The following is a 13,747-nucleotide window of genomic DNA, read 5'->3' as shown; positions in this document are numbered from 1 at the left end:
CAGTACTATATCATAATAAGGATGGTAACATCCAGGGGACACCTCTAAACATTAACTGCAATTGTTGACAGCCTCAGTTTTTGCTCTTCCTGCTTTAGGCATCAGAACTATACTTGTCTCATAAAAGGAATTCCAAAGGACTCCTTCACCTATTTTCCCAAATAGTTTATATAATTTTGGAATTAATTATTCCTTAAATGTTTAATAGAATTCTCTTGTGAATCCATCTGGTCCTGGGGATTTTTTCTTAGGGAGCCCATTGATGGATTGTTCAAGTTCTTTTTCTAAGATAGGGTTATTTAAGAATTCTATTTCTTCTTCATTAATCTGGGCAATTTATATTTTTAAATATTCATTCATTTTACTTAGATTTTTAGATTTATTGGTACATAATAGGTCAATATAGCTTCTACTCACTTTAATTTCTTTTTCATTGTTTTTTTGATACTGGTAATTTGATTTTCTTCTTTTTAAAAATCAAATTAGGGCAGCTAGGTGGCACAGTGGATAGAGCACCAGCCCTGGAGTCAGGAGGCCCTGAGTTCAAATCCCATCTCAGACACTTAACACTTACTAGTGTTTCATCAAGGAACACCTGTTCCTAGAAGAAACAAAGGGGTGGTGGTGGGGGGGGGGGGGAATGTGATGAAATAATGGGATTTCACAGATACTCAAAGACCCACCTGGAGATTAATCTAGACTGATTGAATCAAGTGAGAATGATTGACTGCTCATTAGCCTACTTCAAGTTAATTGGATTGTAATCACACCTGGCTATCCCTTAAGAAGGTGTTGTTCTCAGTAGCTAGACTGTGAACTCAACTTGAGAACACCTTCAAAACCAATGGATTTGGATGATGCCAACCAATCAGCTTGAAGCAGTGTGTGACTGTTTGTTTTCATAGAGATTTTCATTCTTGTAAGGTTGTGTTTTGTTTTTCCAACTGATTATTTGATGAAATTATATAAAGTAGGAGCAGCTAGGTGGAGCAGTGAATAGAGCACTGTCCCTGGAGTTGGGAGGACCTGAGTTCAAATTCGGCCTCAGACACTTGATATTTACTAGCTGTGTGACCTTGGGCAAGCCACTTAACCCCAATTGCCTCACAAAAAAAAAATATATATATATATATATAAAAATATATATATATATAAAGTATTTCCTTGGTAAATTGATTACCAGGACAAGTGTAATTAATTCTAGAAATACTATTTTTGCAAAAAATAATATTTGGAATCATTGTACATTGTAACTTATATTCTGAGTCAAAGCAAATTCACATTTTTTGCAATCATTATTATCCTCAAATTTTTAAATCCATATGAGACTTGGATTATGGGAATTTACCATTTAAGACATTAATTGCTTTTACCCATGAGAGGAATATATACAAGAGCAGGCATTGAACTCTCACAGAAGGGGAGACACTTAGGAAGTCCAGGTACTGTACAGATGGCTGGAAGTTTTTATCCCAGCCATCTCATTCTACACCTGGCTTCTATTCCGCTTCCAATATGCTTGATGACATGGACATCTCAATCCCATACATCTGATTAGACCTGATTCAGTTTCCTCCAATATGTTTGGTGACATGGATGTATATCCCATGCACCTATTTTAAGCCTGGCATACTGCATGGGCTGTATATATTGCTCAAATGGGGGAATGCTCATATCCTTTCAATTCTCTATTCTTTTATGGTAATCCCCATAATTCTTGTATTCTCAAATCATGTTTTTAAGAACTTTCATTGTATTAAAAGGTGACCACAATTTAGATTTTAAACATCACACTAGCTGTGTGACCCTAGTCAAGTCACCAAAAAAAAAATCAAATTAACTAATGTTTTTTTTTCTATTTTATTGTTTTTTTCCATAAAACCAGCTCCTAGTTTTATTTATTAATTCAATGGCTTTCTTATTTTCAATTTTATTACTCTCTCCTTTGATTCTCAGGATTTTAAATTGGGGGTTTGTAATTTTCTTTTTCTAGATTTTTTTTTAGTTGAATGTTCAATTCATTGATCTATTTTTTCTCTATTTTATTGATGTGTTTAGAGTTATGAACTTTTCCTAAGTAGTATTTTGGCTTCATCCAATAAATTTTGGTATGTTATCTCATTGTTGTCACTCTCTTTAATGAAACAATTATTTTTATGATTTGGTTTTTGACCTACTCATTCTTTTTTTTTTTTTTTTGCGGGGCAATGGAGGATTAAGTGACTTGCCCAGGGTCATGCAGCTAGTAAGTGTCAAGTGTCTGAGGCCTGGATTTGAACTCAGGTACTCCTGAATCCAGGGCCGGTGCTCCATCCACTGCACCACCTAGCTGCCCCCCTGACCTACTCATTCTTTAGGATTAGATTATTTACTTTACATTTAATTTTAATCTGTTTCCACAGACCTTTACCAAATATTATTTTTATTGCATTCTGCTCTGAAAAGGATGAATTTCATATTTCTGTTTTTCTTTATCTGATTGTAAGGTTTCTGTGCCCAAATACACAATTAATTTTTGTATAGGTGCTATGTACTGCCAAGAAAAAGATGCACTACTTTCTATTCCCATTCAACTTTCTTCAGGGTGCTATTACATATAAATTTTTTAACAGTTTCTATTTATTTTATCATTGATATTTTTTGTTTTGTTTTTTGTGTGTGTTTTTTTTTTTTTTTGCAGGGCAATGAGGGTTAAGTGACTTGCCCAGGGTCACACAGCTAGTAAGTGTCAAGTGTCTGAGGCTGGATTTGAACTCAGGTCCTCCTGAATCCAGGGCCAGTGCTTTATCTACTGCACCACCTAGCTGCCCCCATTTCTATTTATTTTAAAACTTCTTCCTTGTTCATCTTGGTATGAGATTTGTCTAATTCTAAAAGGGGTAAGTTGCAATCCCCAAGTAGTATGATTTCACTGTTAACTGTTTGCTGTTACTAATGTGGTCTCCCTGTAACTTCCTGTAACCTTTTCCTTTAATAATTTGAATGCAAAACCATTTGGTGCATTTATGTTTAGTATTGATTTTATTTCATTGCCTATGGTACTTTTAAATTAATTCATTTGTTCATTTATTTATTTGTTTATTCGTTTATTCATTCTTTCTTTCATTTTTTCCATGGAGAAATGCATTTACTTGCACCCTCTTGTGCCCATCTGGAGAGCCGTTTGCCAAGTGGCCACAGCATCTCCTACCTACAGACACACAACGGGGTGTGAGTGACAAATGGGGGTAGGTGGCAAGGCGGAAAGGACTCCTATGGGCAGGTGAGAGCTGCAAGATCTCCTGGAGGTTTCTCCTCTCCTAAGTGACATAGGAACGAGCTGACAGACAGTAGTTTGCAACTTCCAGTAAATGAGAAGTCTCCAAAGCTGCTGCAATGCTCTCCTTGTCAGCAAGTTGTTGTTTACAGCGTGTTCTGAGGCATGTGTGCCAGGGGTAATGTCAACATCCATCTTGAACCTTGCAAAGGCCAAGAGCTGAGCAGCTTGACTTTGATGGACAGGCCGATTAACATTACCATACTGCAGTGAGGAATTGTGGGAATAAATTCCACAGCCACTGTACTCTCTCTGTCATTAACTTTCACCCGGACTTGCTCCCACACATTCAACTTCTCCAAAGTGAGTGAGTGCTCGGGGTCATTGATGTGCCAGATCAGGTCAAAGATCTCTAAGTAGTCGATGCTGTCGGGGACCTGGTCATCCTCCTTGACAGGCTGCTCCCCGGACTGTTGGCAGATGAGCGGTTTCACGTTCTCCAAGAGCCCACCCAGGCCAGCCCCACTGCCTGCACCCACCATCTTCTCCAGACTTGTAATGGGTCATTCATTGGGCACTCCACACAGGTGAGGCTCACTTCCGGTGACCTATGATACTTCTCCCCCCCACCCCCCCCCCCCCATGTGGGTTAAGTGACTTGCCCAGGGTCACATGGCTAAGTGTCAAGTGTCTGAGGTAGGATTCCTCAGGTAGGATTCAATGCAGGGCTAGTGCTTTTTCCACTTTACCACCTAGCTGCCCTCCTACGGTACTTTTTAAAGCAAAATACAGCTTACCTCCTTTTCTCTTAGATTTATTTGTGCTTTTGCTTTTGCTTTTTTTTTGAGATCAATTTGTACTCCTGATTTTTTTTTTACTTAAGCTGAAGCATAGTAGATTACCCTCCAGCCTTTTACCTTTACTCTGTGTGTCTCTGCTTCACGAGTGTTTCTCGTAAACAACATATTGTAAAATTCTGTTTTATAAAAAATCCATTCTGCTCTCTACCTTTGCTTTATATGTGAGTTCATCTCATTTACATTCACAGTTATGATTACTGTTCATATCCCTTCATCCTGTTTTTTCCTGTTTATATGTCTCTTTCCTTTTAGCTTGTCCCTCCTCAAAAGTCTGTTTTGCATCTGACCACCACCTTCCCAAATCTTTTCCTTCTATCTACCTCCCACCTTCTTTTATCCTTTTTCCCTTTTATTTCTTTATAAGGTAAGATAGATTTCTATACCCAACTAAGTTTGTATGTTATTCCCTTTTTGAGCCAATTCTGTAAGAGTAAGTTTCAAGCATTGCCCACCACTTCCCCATGTTACTGTCCACTCTAAAAGCTCTTTTGTGCCTCTATTATGTGAGATAATTTATCCCATTTTGCCTCTCCTTTTCCCTTTCTCCCAGTGAATCCCTTTTTCTCCTTAATTTTTTTTTTTGGATATCATCCTGTCATAGTCAACTCACACCCATGCCTTCTGTCTATGTATACTCCTAACCATTCTAATTAAGAAAAAAGTTCTTATGAATTACAAGGTCCATCTTCTCATGTAGGATGTAAAGAGTTTAACATTATTATATCCCTTATGATTTTTTTCCCTGTGTACCTTTTTTATACCCCTCTTAAGTCTTACATTTGAATGTCAAATTTTCTATTCAGTTCTTGTGTTCTCATCAGGAATGCTTAAATGTCCCCTATTTCATTAAATGTCCATTTCCCCCCTGAAGGATTATACTGTTTTGCTGGGTAGGTGATCCTTGATTGTAAGCCTAGCTCGTTTGTCATTCACAATATCATATTCCAAGCCCTTTGATTCTTTAATATAGAAGCTGCTAAATCTTGTGTTATCTTGACTTTGTCTCCATAATAGTTGAATTGTATCTTTCTGCCTGCTTGCAAAAATTTCTCCTTGAACTTGGAGCTCTGGAATTTAATTACAATATTGTTGGGATTTTTCACTTTAGGATCTCTTTCAGGAGGTGGACTCTTTTCATGTATATTTTACTTTCTGGTTCTAGAATATCAGGGCAGTTTTCCTTAATAATTTCTTGAAAAAATGATGTTTAGGCTGTGGTTTTTTTAATCATGGCTTTCAGATTGTTCAATAATTTTAAATTATCTCTCCTTGATATATTTTCCAGGTCAGTTGTTTTTTTGATGAGATATTTCAGATTTTTCTCTATTTCTCATTCTTTTGATTTTGTTGTATTATTTCTTGATATTTCATGGAGTCATTAGTTTTCATTTGTCCATTTCTAACTTTTTTAGCAATTATTTTCTTCAGTGAGCTTTTGTACTTCCTTTTTCATTTGGTCAATTCTGTTTTTTAAGGAATTCTCTTCAGTGAATTTTTATGCCTCTTAACATTTGGTTTATTCTGTTTATAAGGTGTTATTTTCTTCAGTATGTTTTATTCTTCCTTTACCATGCTGTTGACTCTCCCTCATCAATTTCATTTATTTTCCCCATTTGTCTTCTGCCTCTCTTATTTTTTTATTCTTTTTAAGCTCTTCTAGGGCCTGAGATCAATTTACATTTTTTTTCTTTGAGGCTTTGCACAGACTGCTTTGACCTCACTATTTTCTTCTGAGTTTATATTTTGATCTTCCCTGTTTTCATAGTAACTTTCTATGATCAGGTTATTTTTCTTATGTTTGCTCATTTTCCTAGCCTTTTTCTTGATTTTTACCTTTGTGTTAAAATTGAGCTCTGCTCCTTGGGTGAGGAACAATGTGCCAAGCTTCAAGTATTTTGTGCTGCTGTGTTCAGGTAATTCTAGGTGTCTGTAAGATTCAGTTCTTCCAAGGTGCCATGATCTAAGGAGAGGTGTGATGAATGCTCTCCTAGCCTGTTTTTTGGTCTGTTTGTGACCATAATCATTATCTTCCACCCTGGAACTGTGACTAGGGTCCTTTCTCCTTACTCTGGGACTTCAACCTAGAATTGCATATAAGCAATGAAACAGAGTTCTGCAGCCAATGTAAGCAAAGGGTTTCCTATAATTTATTTCTAACCAGTTTTCCAACCCCTTACTGTCTATGGAGTAAGAGTTCTGTAAGCCACTGCATCCCTGCTACTACTGATTCATTTACCTTCAAGGCCTGCTGCTGGTTTGCTGGGTTAAGTCCTAATGTTAAGAAGAAAATTTGGAAGAGTTCAGGTGAGTCTTTGCCCTTACTTGGCCATATTACAGAAAAAGAATCTTTAGGACCAGGAAGGTCCTAACTAGGGAAGTAGAAATCAGCTAGTGCTAGCGCAACACTAAAACTGAAGTGTAGTGAAGAACTTGAAAGAAGAGGGAGAGTGTGAAGAGCCCAGGAACCACATCTGACCAATAGACTTAGAGTGGGACTCAGAGTCTTACCATCTTTAGCCGTAGTGCCAACCTAAATACAGGTATAGAACCTTAATAGCTTGGTATGACATCTAACCCATATAGACTTTAGGCAAATAATAAAAATGGGACCTGAGTGCTCGAAAAGCTTTCCAGACAAAATAAATCCATGACTAAATTTTAGTTTTAGATTCTTTTTGGAGGGAATAAGGGAAGAATGTTGAGGTTCAGATCTGTGATCTTATTTATCTTTGTATATAACTTCTATTGAGGAAACTCTTTCCACCAATATAACTCAGCTACTCATTTGTAAATTATAGTTGTAGGAACCTTCTGCAATACTGAGGGGTTAAATGTCTTCCCAGTCACATAGTCAGTATGTGTCAGAGGCAGGACTTAAGTCAAATGACACATTTCTTCTCACTTTTTTTTAATCGCAAATTTTTAAAAATGTTCTTAGAAGAGTCCTTTTGTTTGATTCCTTTACAAGAAATCTAGCTTTAAAGGCAAGATGTCTTAGAGAAATATAACAGGAACTAAGAAAGACCAGACCTAGACATTTCATATTATAATGAAAACCAGAGATAACTATTGCATACTTTTACAACTTTAATTTGCCCCTATAGGTAAGGACTAGGAGCAATGGGTAGAATTTGAAAATTGGTAAATTTAGGCTTGATGTGAGGAGAAATATCTTAACAATTAGAGCAATACTGAATGCAAATCCAGTCAGCAAGCATTTATTAAGCATCTATTGAGTATCAGACACTGGAGACACAAGAGAAGGAAAAAACACCCCCAAAAAACAACAAAAACAATCCTTGTCCCTTAAGAGTTCACAGTATAATGGAGAGAACATGCAAATAACTATGTACAAATAAGATATATGCATGTGTATACGTACATGTGTGTATACAGAAGTACTATACTAGGTGTTTCTCAGGGGGAATACACTAATAATAAGGAAGACTGGGGAAAATTTGTTGCAGAAGGTGGGGCTTTAGCTGAGACTTGAATGAAGCCAGGATAAAGAGATCTTGAGGCATGGGGAACAGTCATTGAAAATGTATAGAATAAAGATTTAGAATATGAGCATAATATTTGGAGTACAAGAAACAACAAGAAAGTCGGTGTCATTGGATCAAAGTTTTGGACATCGATGAGGGGAATAGGTGTAAGGTTCAGAAGATCATAATGGGTTACTGTGGAAGGTAATGAGTCCCTCCTCACTTGATGTCTTTAAACACCAGCCTGATATGACTCCTTGTAGAAGATATGTTGTGGAGTGGAGTTTTGTTTAAATATGTGTTATTCTAGATGGTCTCTAGTTTCCCTTCCAAGTTTGTGCTTCTGTAATTCTTCCACTCAACATCTTTGTTCTATTTTATTAAATCTCAGTCTCATTTCTTGTACTTGTCAGCAGTAAAAATCCTGATAATGTCTCCTATTCTTATCAACTGCCTGAACCTATTGAGTGGTAGGGACTAGGCAGTCAAGCAAGTGTTTATCCCCTGATCCCATGTGTATCAGCCAACCTATAGAGTGTTTGAGGATAAACATAAAGCTCTCTTTGACTCTCAGAGAGCTGGCTACCTCTCTCCTTAGTTTCAGTCCTTTGTGAAAAGCAGCCCTTATCACCTTAGTCTAAACCTTTGGTGTAGCTTTCAGATTCTTGGCTCAGCCCCCATTCTACCAGTGGAAAAAATCTTTCCCTCTTCTCATTGACCTCTGTGTACTTCATTGATTCACCTCTAGCTTCAGGACACGTTATAGTCATTTAATCATATTGAATCAAAAGAAAAATAGAGACATTGCTATTTAACAAAGATATAGATCACACATTATAGATATAGGTCCTCACAAGGCAGAAACTATTTTGGAACTGAAATGTCTACTTCTCCAAGCCCAGAGTCAAAAATTCACCTGAAAGTTTGTTTCTTTTTTCTAATTGTTCTTGGTAGTAACCTGAGTAATAAACTAGCACTCATGTAGTACTTTAAGGTTTGAAATCACTGTATATGTTTAACTTATTTGATCCTCACAGCAGCCCTGTGAAGTAGGTGTTATTATTATGCCCATTTAACAGTTTAGTAAACTTATGCTGAAAGGGGTTAAGAAACTTTGCCAGAATGACTTAGTTAGCAAGTGCTTAAGAAAGAATTAGATATCTCATCCTGACTCTAAGTCCAACATTCTATATGCCAAGTAAAAAATGTTTTTTGAGTTATCTATAATGTCCAAAATTAATGTTAATTCTCCCTTGCTGCAATACAGGAAACTGAGCAATGCCCCCCGCCCCAGAGTCTCTCTCAAAGGTGCTTGGGACAGTTAAGTGGTACAAAGCATCAAGCATAGAGCCTCAACTCCTTAATATTATGTCAATCTTCTCCTTAGAGCTATGTACCTTTTGTCCTAAAACAAAATCTGTTGAGTTTTTCCCAAAGGCAAAGGCAATGGCTACCTGTTATCAAAGTCCCTGTAAAAGTAACTGGGGGAGAAGCAAAATTCTTCTAGTCAACTCCTCTCTTTTCATTCCACTTTTCCATTAAGATCCCAAGTGCTTCCTATACCAGGTGGACATCACTTAGCATACTTATCTTTGTAGGCTACCTAGGCAAACCCGAAGTGGGAGCTAGAATCCTACACTTTGAAAACCTTATAAAAGGTAGTATCTTTCAGAAACAACAGAGAAATGGAGAGGAAGTTGGAAACATGAAGAGGAACTGGGGAGAAGAATAAAAAAAAAGGTGTGGTTAAAATGAACACCAAGTTCACATGGGAGAAAAGATAGGGCCCTGGTACTAAACTGGACTAACACTAAAAAATAATTAGGAGGGGAGTTATAAAGGTCCAATGAAATCCCTTGGCACATATTAACCCAAATGCATCGCCATCCTAGGGAACCAGTGAGGTAACATAGAAGGATTCCTGAAAGCAGGTAACCTGGGTTTGGCTCTATCACTAACCAGCTGCGTAGCCTTTGGCAAGTCATCTCTGGACTTGTACTTCCAGGTTTGGCAAATAAGTACTTTGGGCTAAATGATCTCTCCTAGCTCTAAAATTCTACAAATATCATGGAACTCTGAAAGACTGTTCCTAAAAAGAGCTTTTTGTTTACTTGACACATTTCAGTCTCATTTCCTCAATTTGGTTTCTCCTGCAGTTTTACTCTCTGAAATAGTCCATTTGCTAACAAAAGGTTTTCAAAAAATACAAGGAGAACTGCTAAAGTTTTCTCCTTTTTTTGACAGTAATTCTATGCCTTTAACAAAATTTATAATCCTTTTGTACCTAAATGTTTATATGTGTTGTTAAACCATAATGTAAAAGTATATAAACATTTTCACATGTTCTACCAGATTAAATATGGCACGTATGATAATAATTAAAACCACCAACCTAACATATTGTGAAAAAAATGCCACATATGCATTTCATTATAGTTTCTGATTTCCAAGCATGCATTGAGGGAAGGAGGAAGTGGCTTTCTATTTAACTTCTTCACTGCTAACAGAACATGCATGTGTTTTGGCAAGGTTCCTATGGAACATCTGTCTCACAGAGAGAACACTGGGGAATTACGACCATGTGCAGGCCAAGACAACCGCTGGATATATCATACTTCCTCCATTATACCTCTCCAGTGTGCCTCCCTTTAACTAGAATCAGAATACCTACTATTGATTCAGCTCTTTGAACATAAGAAGCAGTTTGTAAACATAACTTAAATTAGCCTCCCCACAGAATAGCCCTAGAACTTGGTAAATATTTTTAGCCTCATTTTCCAGATGGAGACACCAGTGCAATGGGAAAGGCAGGCAGCTAATTGACTACCCATGTTTTCAACGGTTTGTATGGGAAGGAATGAAAATCAAATCCCTAGGAAATTCTTTGAGAAGGAAATGGATGGAGGTGTATCCAGATAGAGCCTAGAAATGGTTGGTGAGAGAGTAAAGGAGAGAAGGCAATCTGTAATAATAGGGAAGTAGGTTAATATAGAGTGCAAGAGCTGAGATTCCATTCGTCTCCATCACTACCTGTGTGAGTTTAGAGAACTTTCTCTCTAAACCCTTTGCAAATTAGGGATTTGGTCTCACTGACCTCCAAGAGCCTTTTCATCTGTTAATATATGGCCTTATGATTTTGGAAAATATAAAGCTAGTACATCTGATAGTATAATATCTAAAGAGATCTGATTAGATGGAGAGAATTAGAAAAGGATTAATGAATGCCTCTCTTTATCATAAAACAAGGAGAGATATGGAATCCAATAATTAGTTGCAGATGAAGAAATAATGCCACTAAACATTTGGATGAATGTCTCAACACTACATGAAAACTACTACATGAGTAGTACTACAATACTACATGTGTAGGAGAGCTATGATTTGAATTAATAATTTTGGATGCTCATTTCTATTCTGCCTAATCACAGATGTTGTATTTTGTATGGATTTTTCCAAGAGTTGTGGGCAGTAGTGGATTGTGGCTATAGGTTAGGGAAGCAGAAATAAGTTTTGAAGAACCAGGTGGGCAGGTTGGGTCAGAGTAAGACCAAAAACCAAAGCAATATTAGGAAAGAGTCATGGTATAGCCCTAGAGTAAGTAAAGTAAGTAAACATCAAAAATGCCAGTGTTATTGCAGATTTGGGTGCCCCCTTCCCTTATCTCCCACATTAGATTTTAAGCTTTTTGAGGGCAGAAAGTGTATCTTAAGAATTTCTGCTTACTTTCCTAATCTTTTTTTTTCTTCTCTTACTCTTAGCAAAATTCCTTATACATAGCAAGCACTTAATAAATGTGTCTTGACTGATTGATGGATACTCAATAAATATTTGCTAAATGTTAAATGTAAATAGCCAAGAACTAAGGGGAGATAAAGGTCAGAGGATCTGGGAAGGTGGGAAGTCCAAAGTACAGGAAAACAGAAAATTGCAGATTCTAGAGGAATGGAGAGAGCAGAGCAAAGTAAGCAGGACTTACTACTCATCTATATCAGCAAAAGGAATTTCCACTCTGGCAGTTTGTTATACCAATGAAATCACTGTTTGAAACACATGCATACATACATACATACATACATACATACATACATACACTCATACATACGCATCCTAGTTAAAATAGGATCTCTTATGAAGACTGAGCTTTTCATTCTAGAAGAGAAAATAAATTTTGGGGAAATGGTTTAATTGCTACTTGAAGAAAGTTAGCTATAGTGTGACACAGAAAGGACTAAAACAACATGTTTCCTAAGATATGGGGTGAATTAACTGTCATCTTTGGGAGAGATGGATGAAGCATTTGGGGAAAACTGAGTTTTATGCCTATCCTGTAAAGAATATATGCTGGTGAGAAGATATGCTGAAGAAAATTCTTGAGAGATTTTTGACTGTGTTCCTGAGAGAGCAGAATGGTGGGAAATTGATTAACAGTGAGAATTGTCCAAAATGTAAAGAGTTTTATTAGTAAGTAATGATTTCACTTTCTGCAGAGGCATTCAACATGTTTTTCAGGGGTTTGTATATCAGGTAAGTAGATAGCATGGCACAGTGGAAAGATTATCTGCCTTGGAATCAAGATACCTGGGTTTAAATTCTGGCTCCCAAACTTTTTAGATATATCATAATGGGTAAGTCACTTTGGCTCTATGAACCTTAATTTCCTCATCTGTAATATGGGGATAAGAATAAGGATCATAGATTCAGAAATAGAAGGGACTTCTTAAGTCTATCTATTCAATCCCCATCATTTTACACAGAAAGAACTGTAGCCCAAAGAGGTTATTTGAAAATTATTTTTGTTATTTTTCTCCAAAGAGAATGTGTGATTTTAGGAGTTCTTATCATTTCCACCAGCAGAGTCATGCCAAGACAAACAGATGTCAATGTCACATTCACTTCCAATGATGTGAACTGCTTGTTCATTGTTACACACATGATAAGTGACAGAGCTAGGACTTGAGGTCCCTTTTTATCTACCCCACTGACTCAGTGGAGTAGATGGAATAGAGTTATTATAGAGGGTGTGGTAAACTTGAAAGTGCTAGATAAATGTGACTTTCTATTTATTAAGAGTGTTCATTAAGGTCTCTGTGCATAGGATCAGTGATTTAAAGAGCTTAGAAACCATCAGGTTCGACTCTTCAATTTTATACCTGAATAAATGGAGGCACAAGGCAAAGTGCCTACCCAAGGTCACATTTGTAGTTCCTACTTTAAGTCTTCTAAGTTCCAAACAAAATCCCACTTTCTACAGGAAGTCTTTCCCAAACCCTCAATTTCTGTTTCTTGCCTCTTTTATTTCCTATTTTTCCTATATTTAGCTTATTTTGTATATGTTTATTTGCATGTTATTGTCTCCACTAGATCATAAGTTCCTTGAAAGCAGGGATTTCCTTTTGCCTCTTTTTTGTATTCTAAGAGCTTAGCACAGTGTCTGGCATATAGTAGGTGCTTAATAAATGTTTATTGATTGACTGGTTGGTAGTATATATCTGAAGTAGGATCTGAACCCAGATCTCCCAGATTCCAAGTCTAGTGCCTCATCCACTCCATCACAAGGTGAAATATGCCAAGAATGTTGGCTCACTGACCAGCTTTTAATCAGTCTCACAAAACACTTTTAGAATTCTAAGTCTAGAGGGGAATAAGGGATACAACTGTCCTTCAAGGGTATATAGGTCACATACATTTAAAAATTTCAAGATGGGGCAGCTAGGTGGCGCAGTGGATGGAGCACTGGCCCTGGATTCAGGAGACTCTGAGTTCAAATTTGGCCTCAGACACTTGACACTTACTAGCTGTGTGACCCTGGGCAAGTCACTTAACCCCCAATTGCCTCACCAAAAAAAAACTACCCTTCAAAATGGAATAGAATCAGAATGAAATCAGCAAATAAAAACATCTAGCAAATTATTGTTTCATGTATTGAGCTTGGGCCAAGAAAATGTGATATTCCTTTAAGAGGAATGGTAGTGGGGGCCACATTACCAGCTTTCTCAGTTTCTTAGTGCCTAAGAGGGAGCTCAGGAAATGTAGGCAGGACTTGGTAGCATCCTTTAGAGATCTCTGCAGGGATGAGAGGGCACAGAGCATGTTTCCTCCTGTTTTATTGATCTCTACACCATGCTCTGTTTATGCTCCTTAGAAGC

At 37.2% G+C, this 13,747-nt stretch overlaps 1 pseudogene; it reads right to left on the bottom strand.

The window, feature by feature from the left end:
• Positions 1–3,299: 3,299 nt before the first annotated feature.
• LOC122746678 lies at positions 3,300–3,798 on the bottom strand (annotated as a pseudogene).
• Positions 3,799–13,747: the final 9,949 nt, after the last annotated feature.

This window comes from Dromiciops gliroides, chromosome 1 (genome assembly GCF_019393635.1).
Source record: "Dromiciops gliroides isolate mDroGli1 chromosome 1, mDroGli1.pri, whole genome shotgun sequence".
In the NCBI taxonomy this organism is placed as follows: domain Eukaryota; kingdom Metazoa; phylum Chordata; class Mammalia; order Microbiotheria; family Microbiotheriidae; genus Dromiciops; species Dromiciops gliroides.
This window is presented reverse-complemented; position numbering and strand designations above follow the sequence as displayed.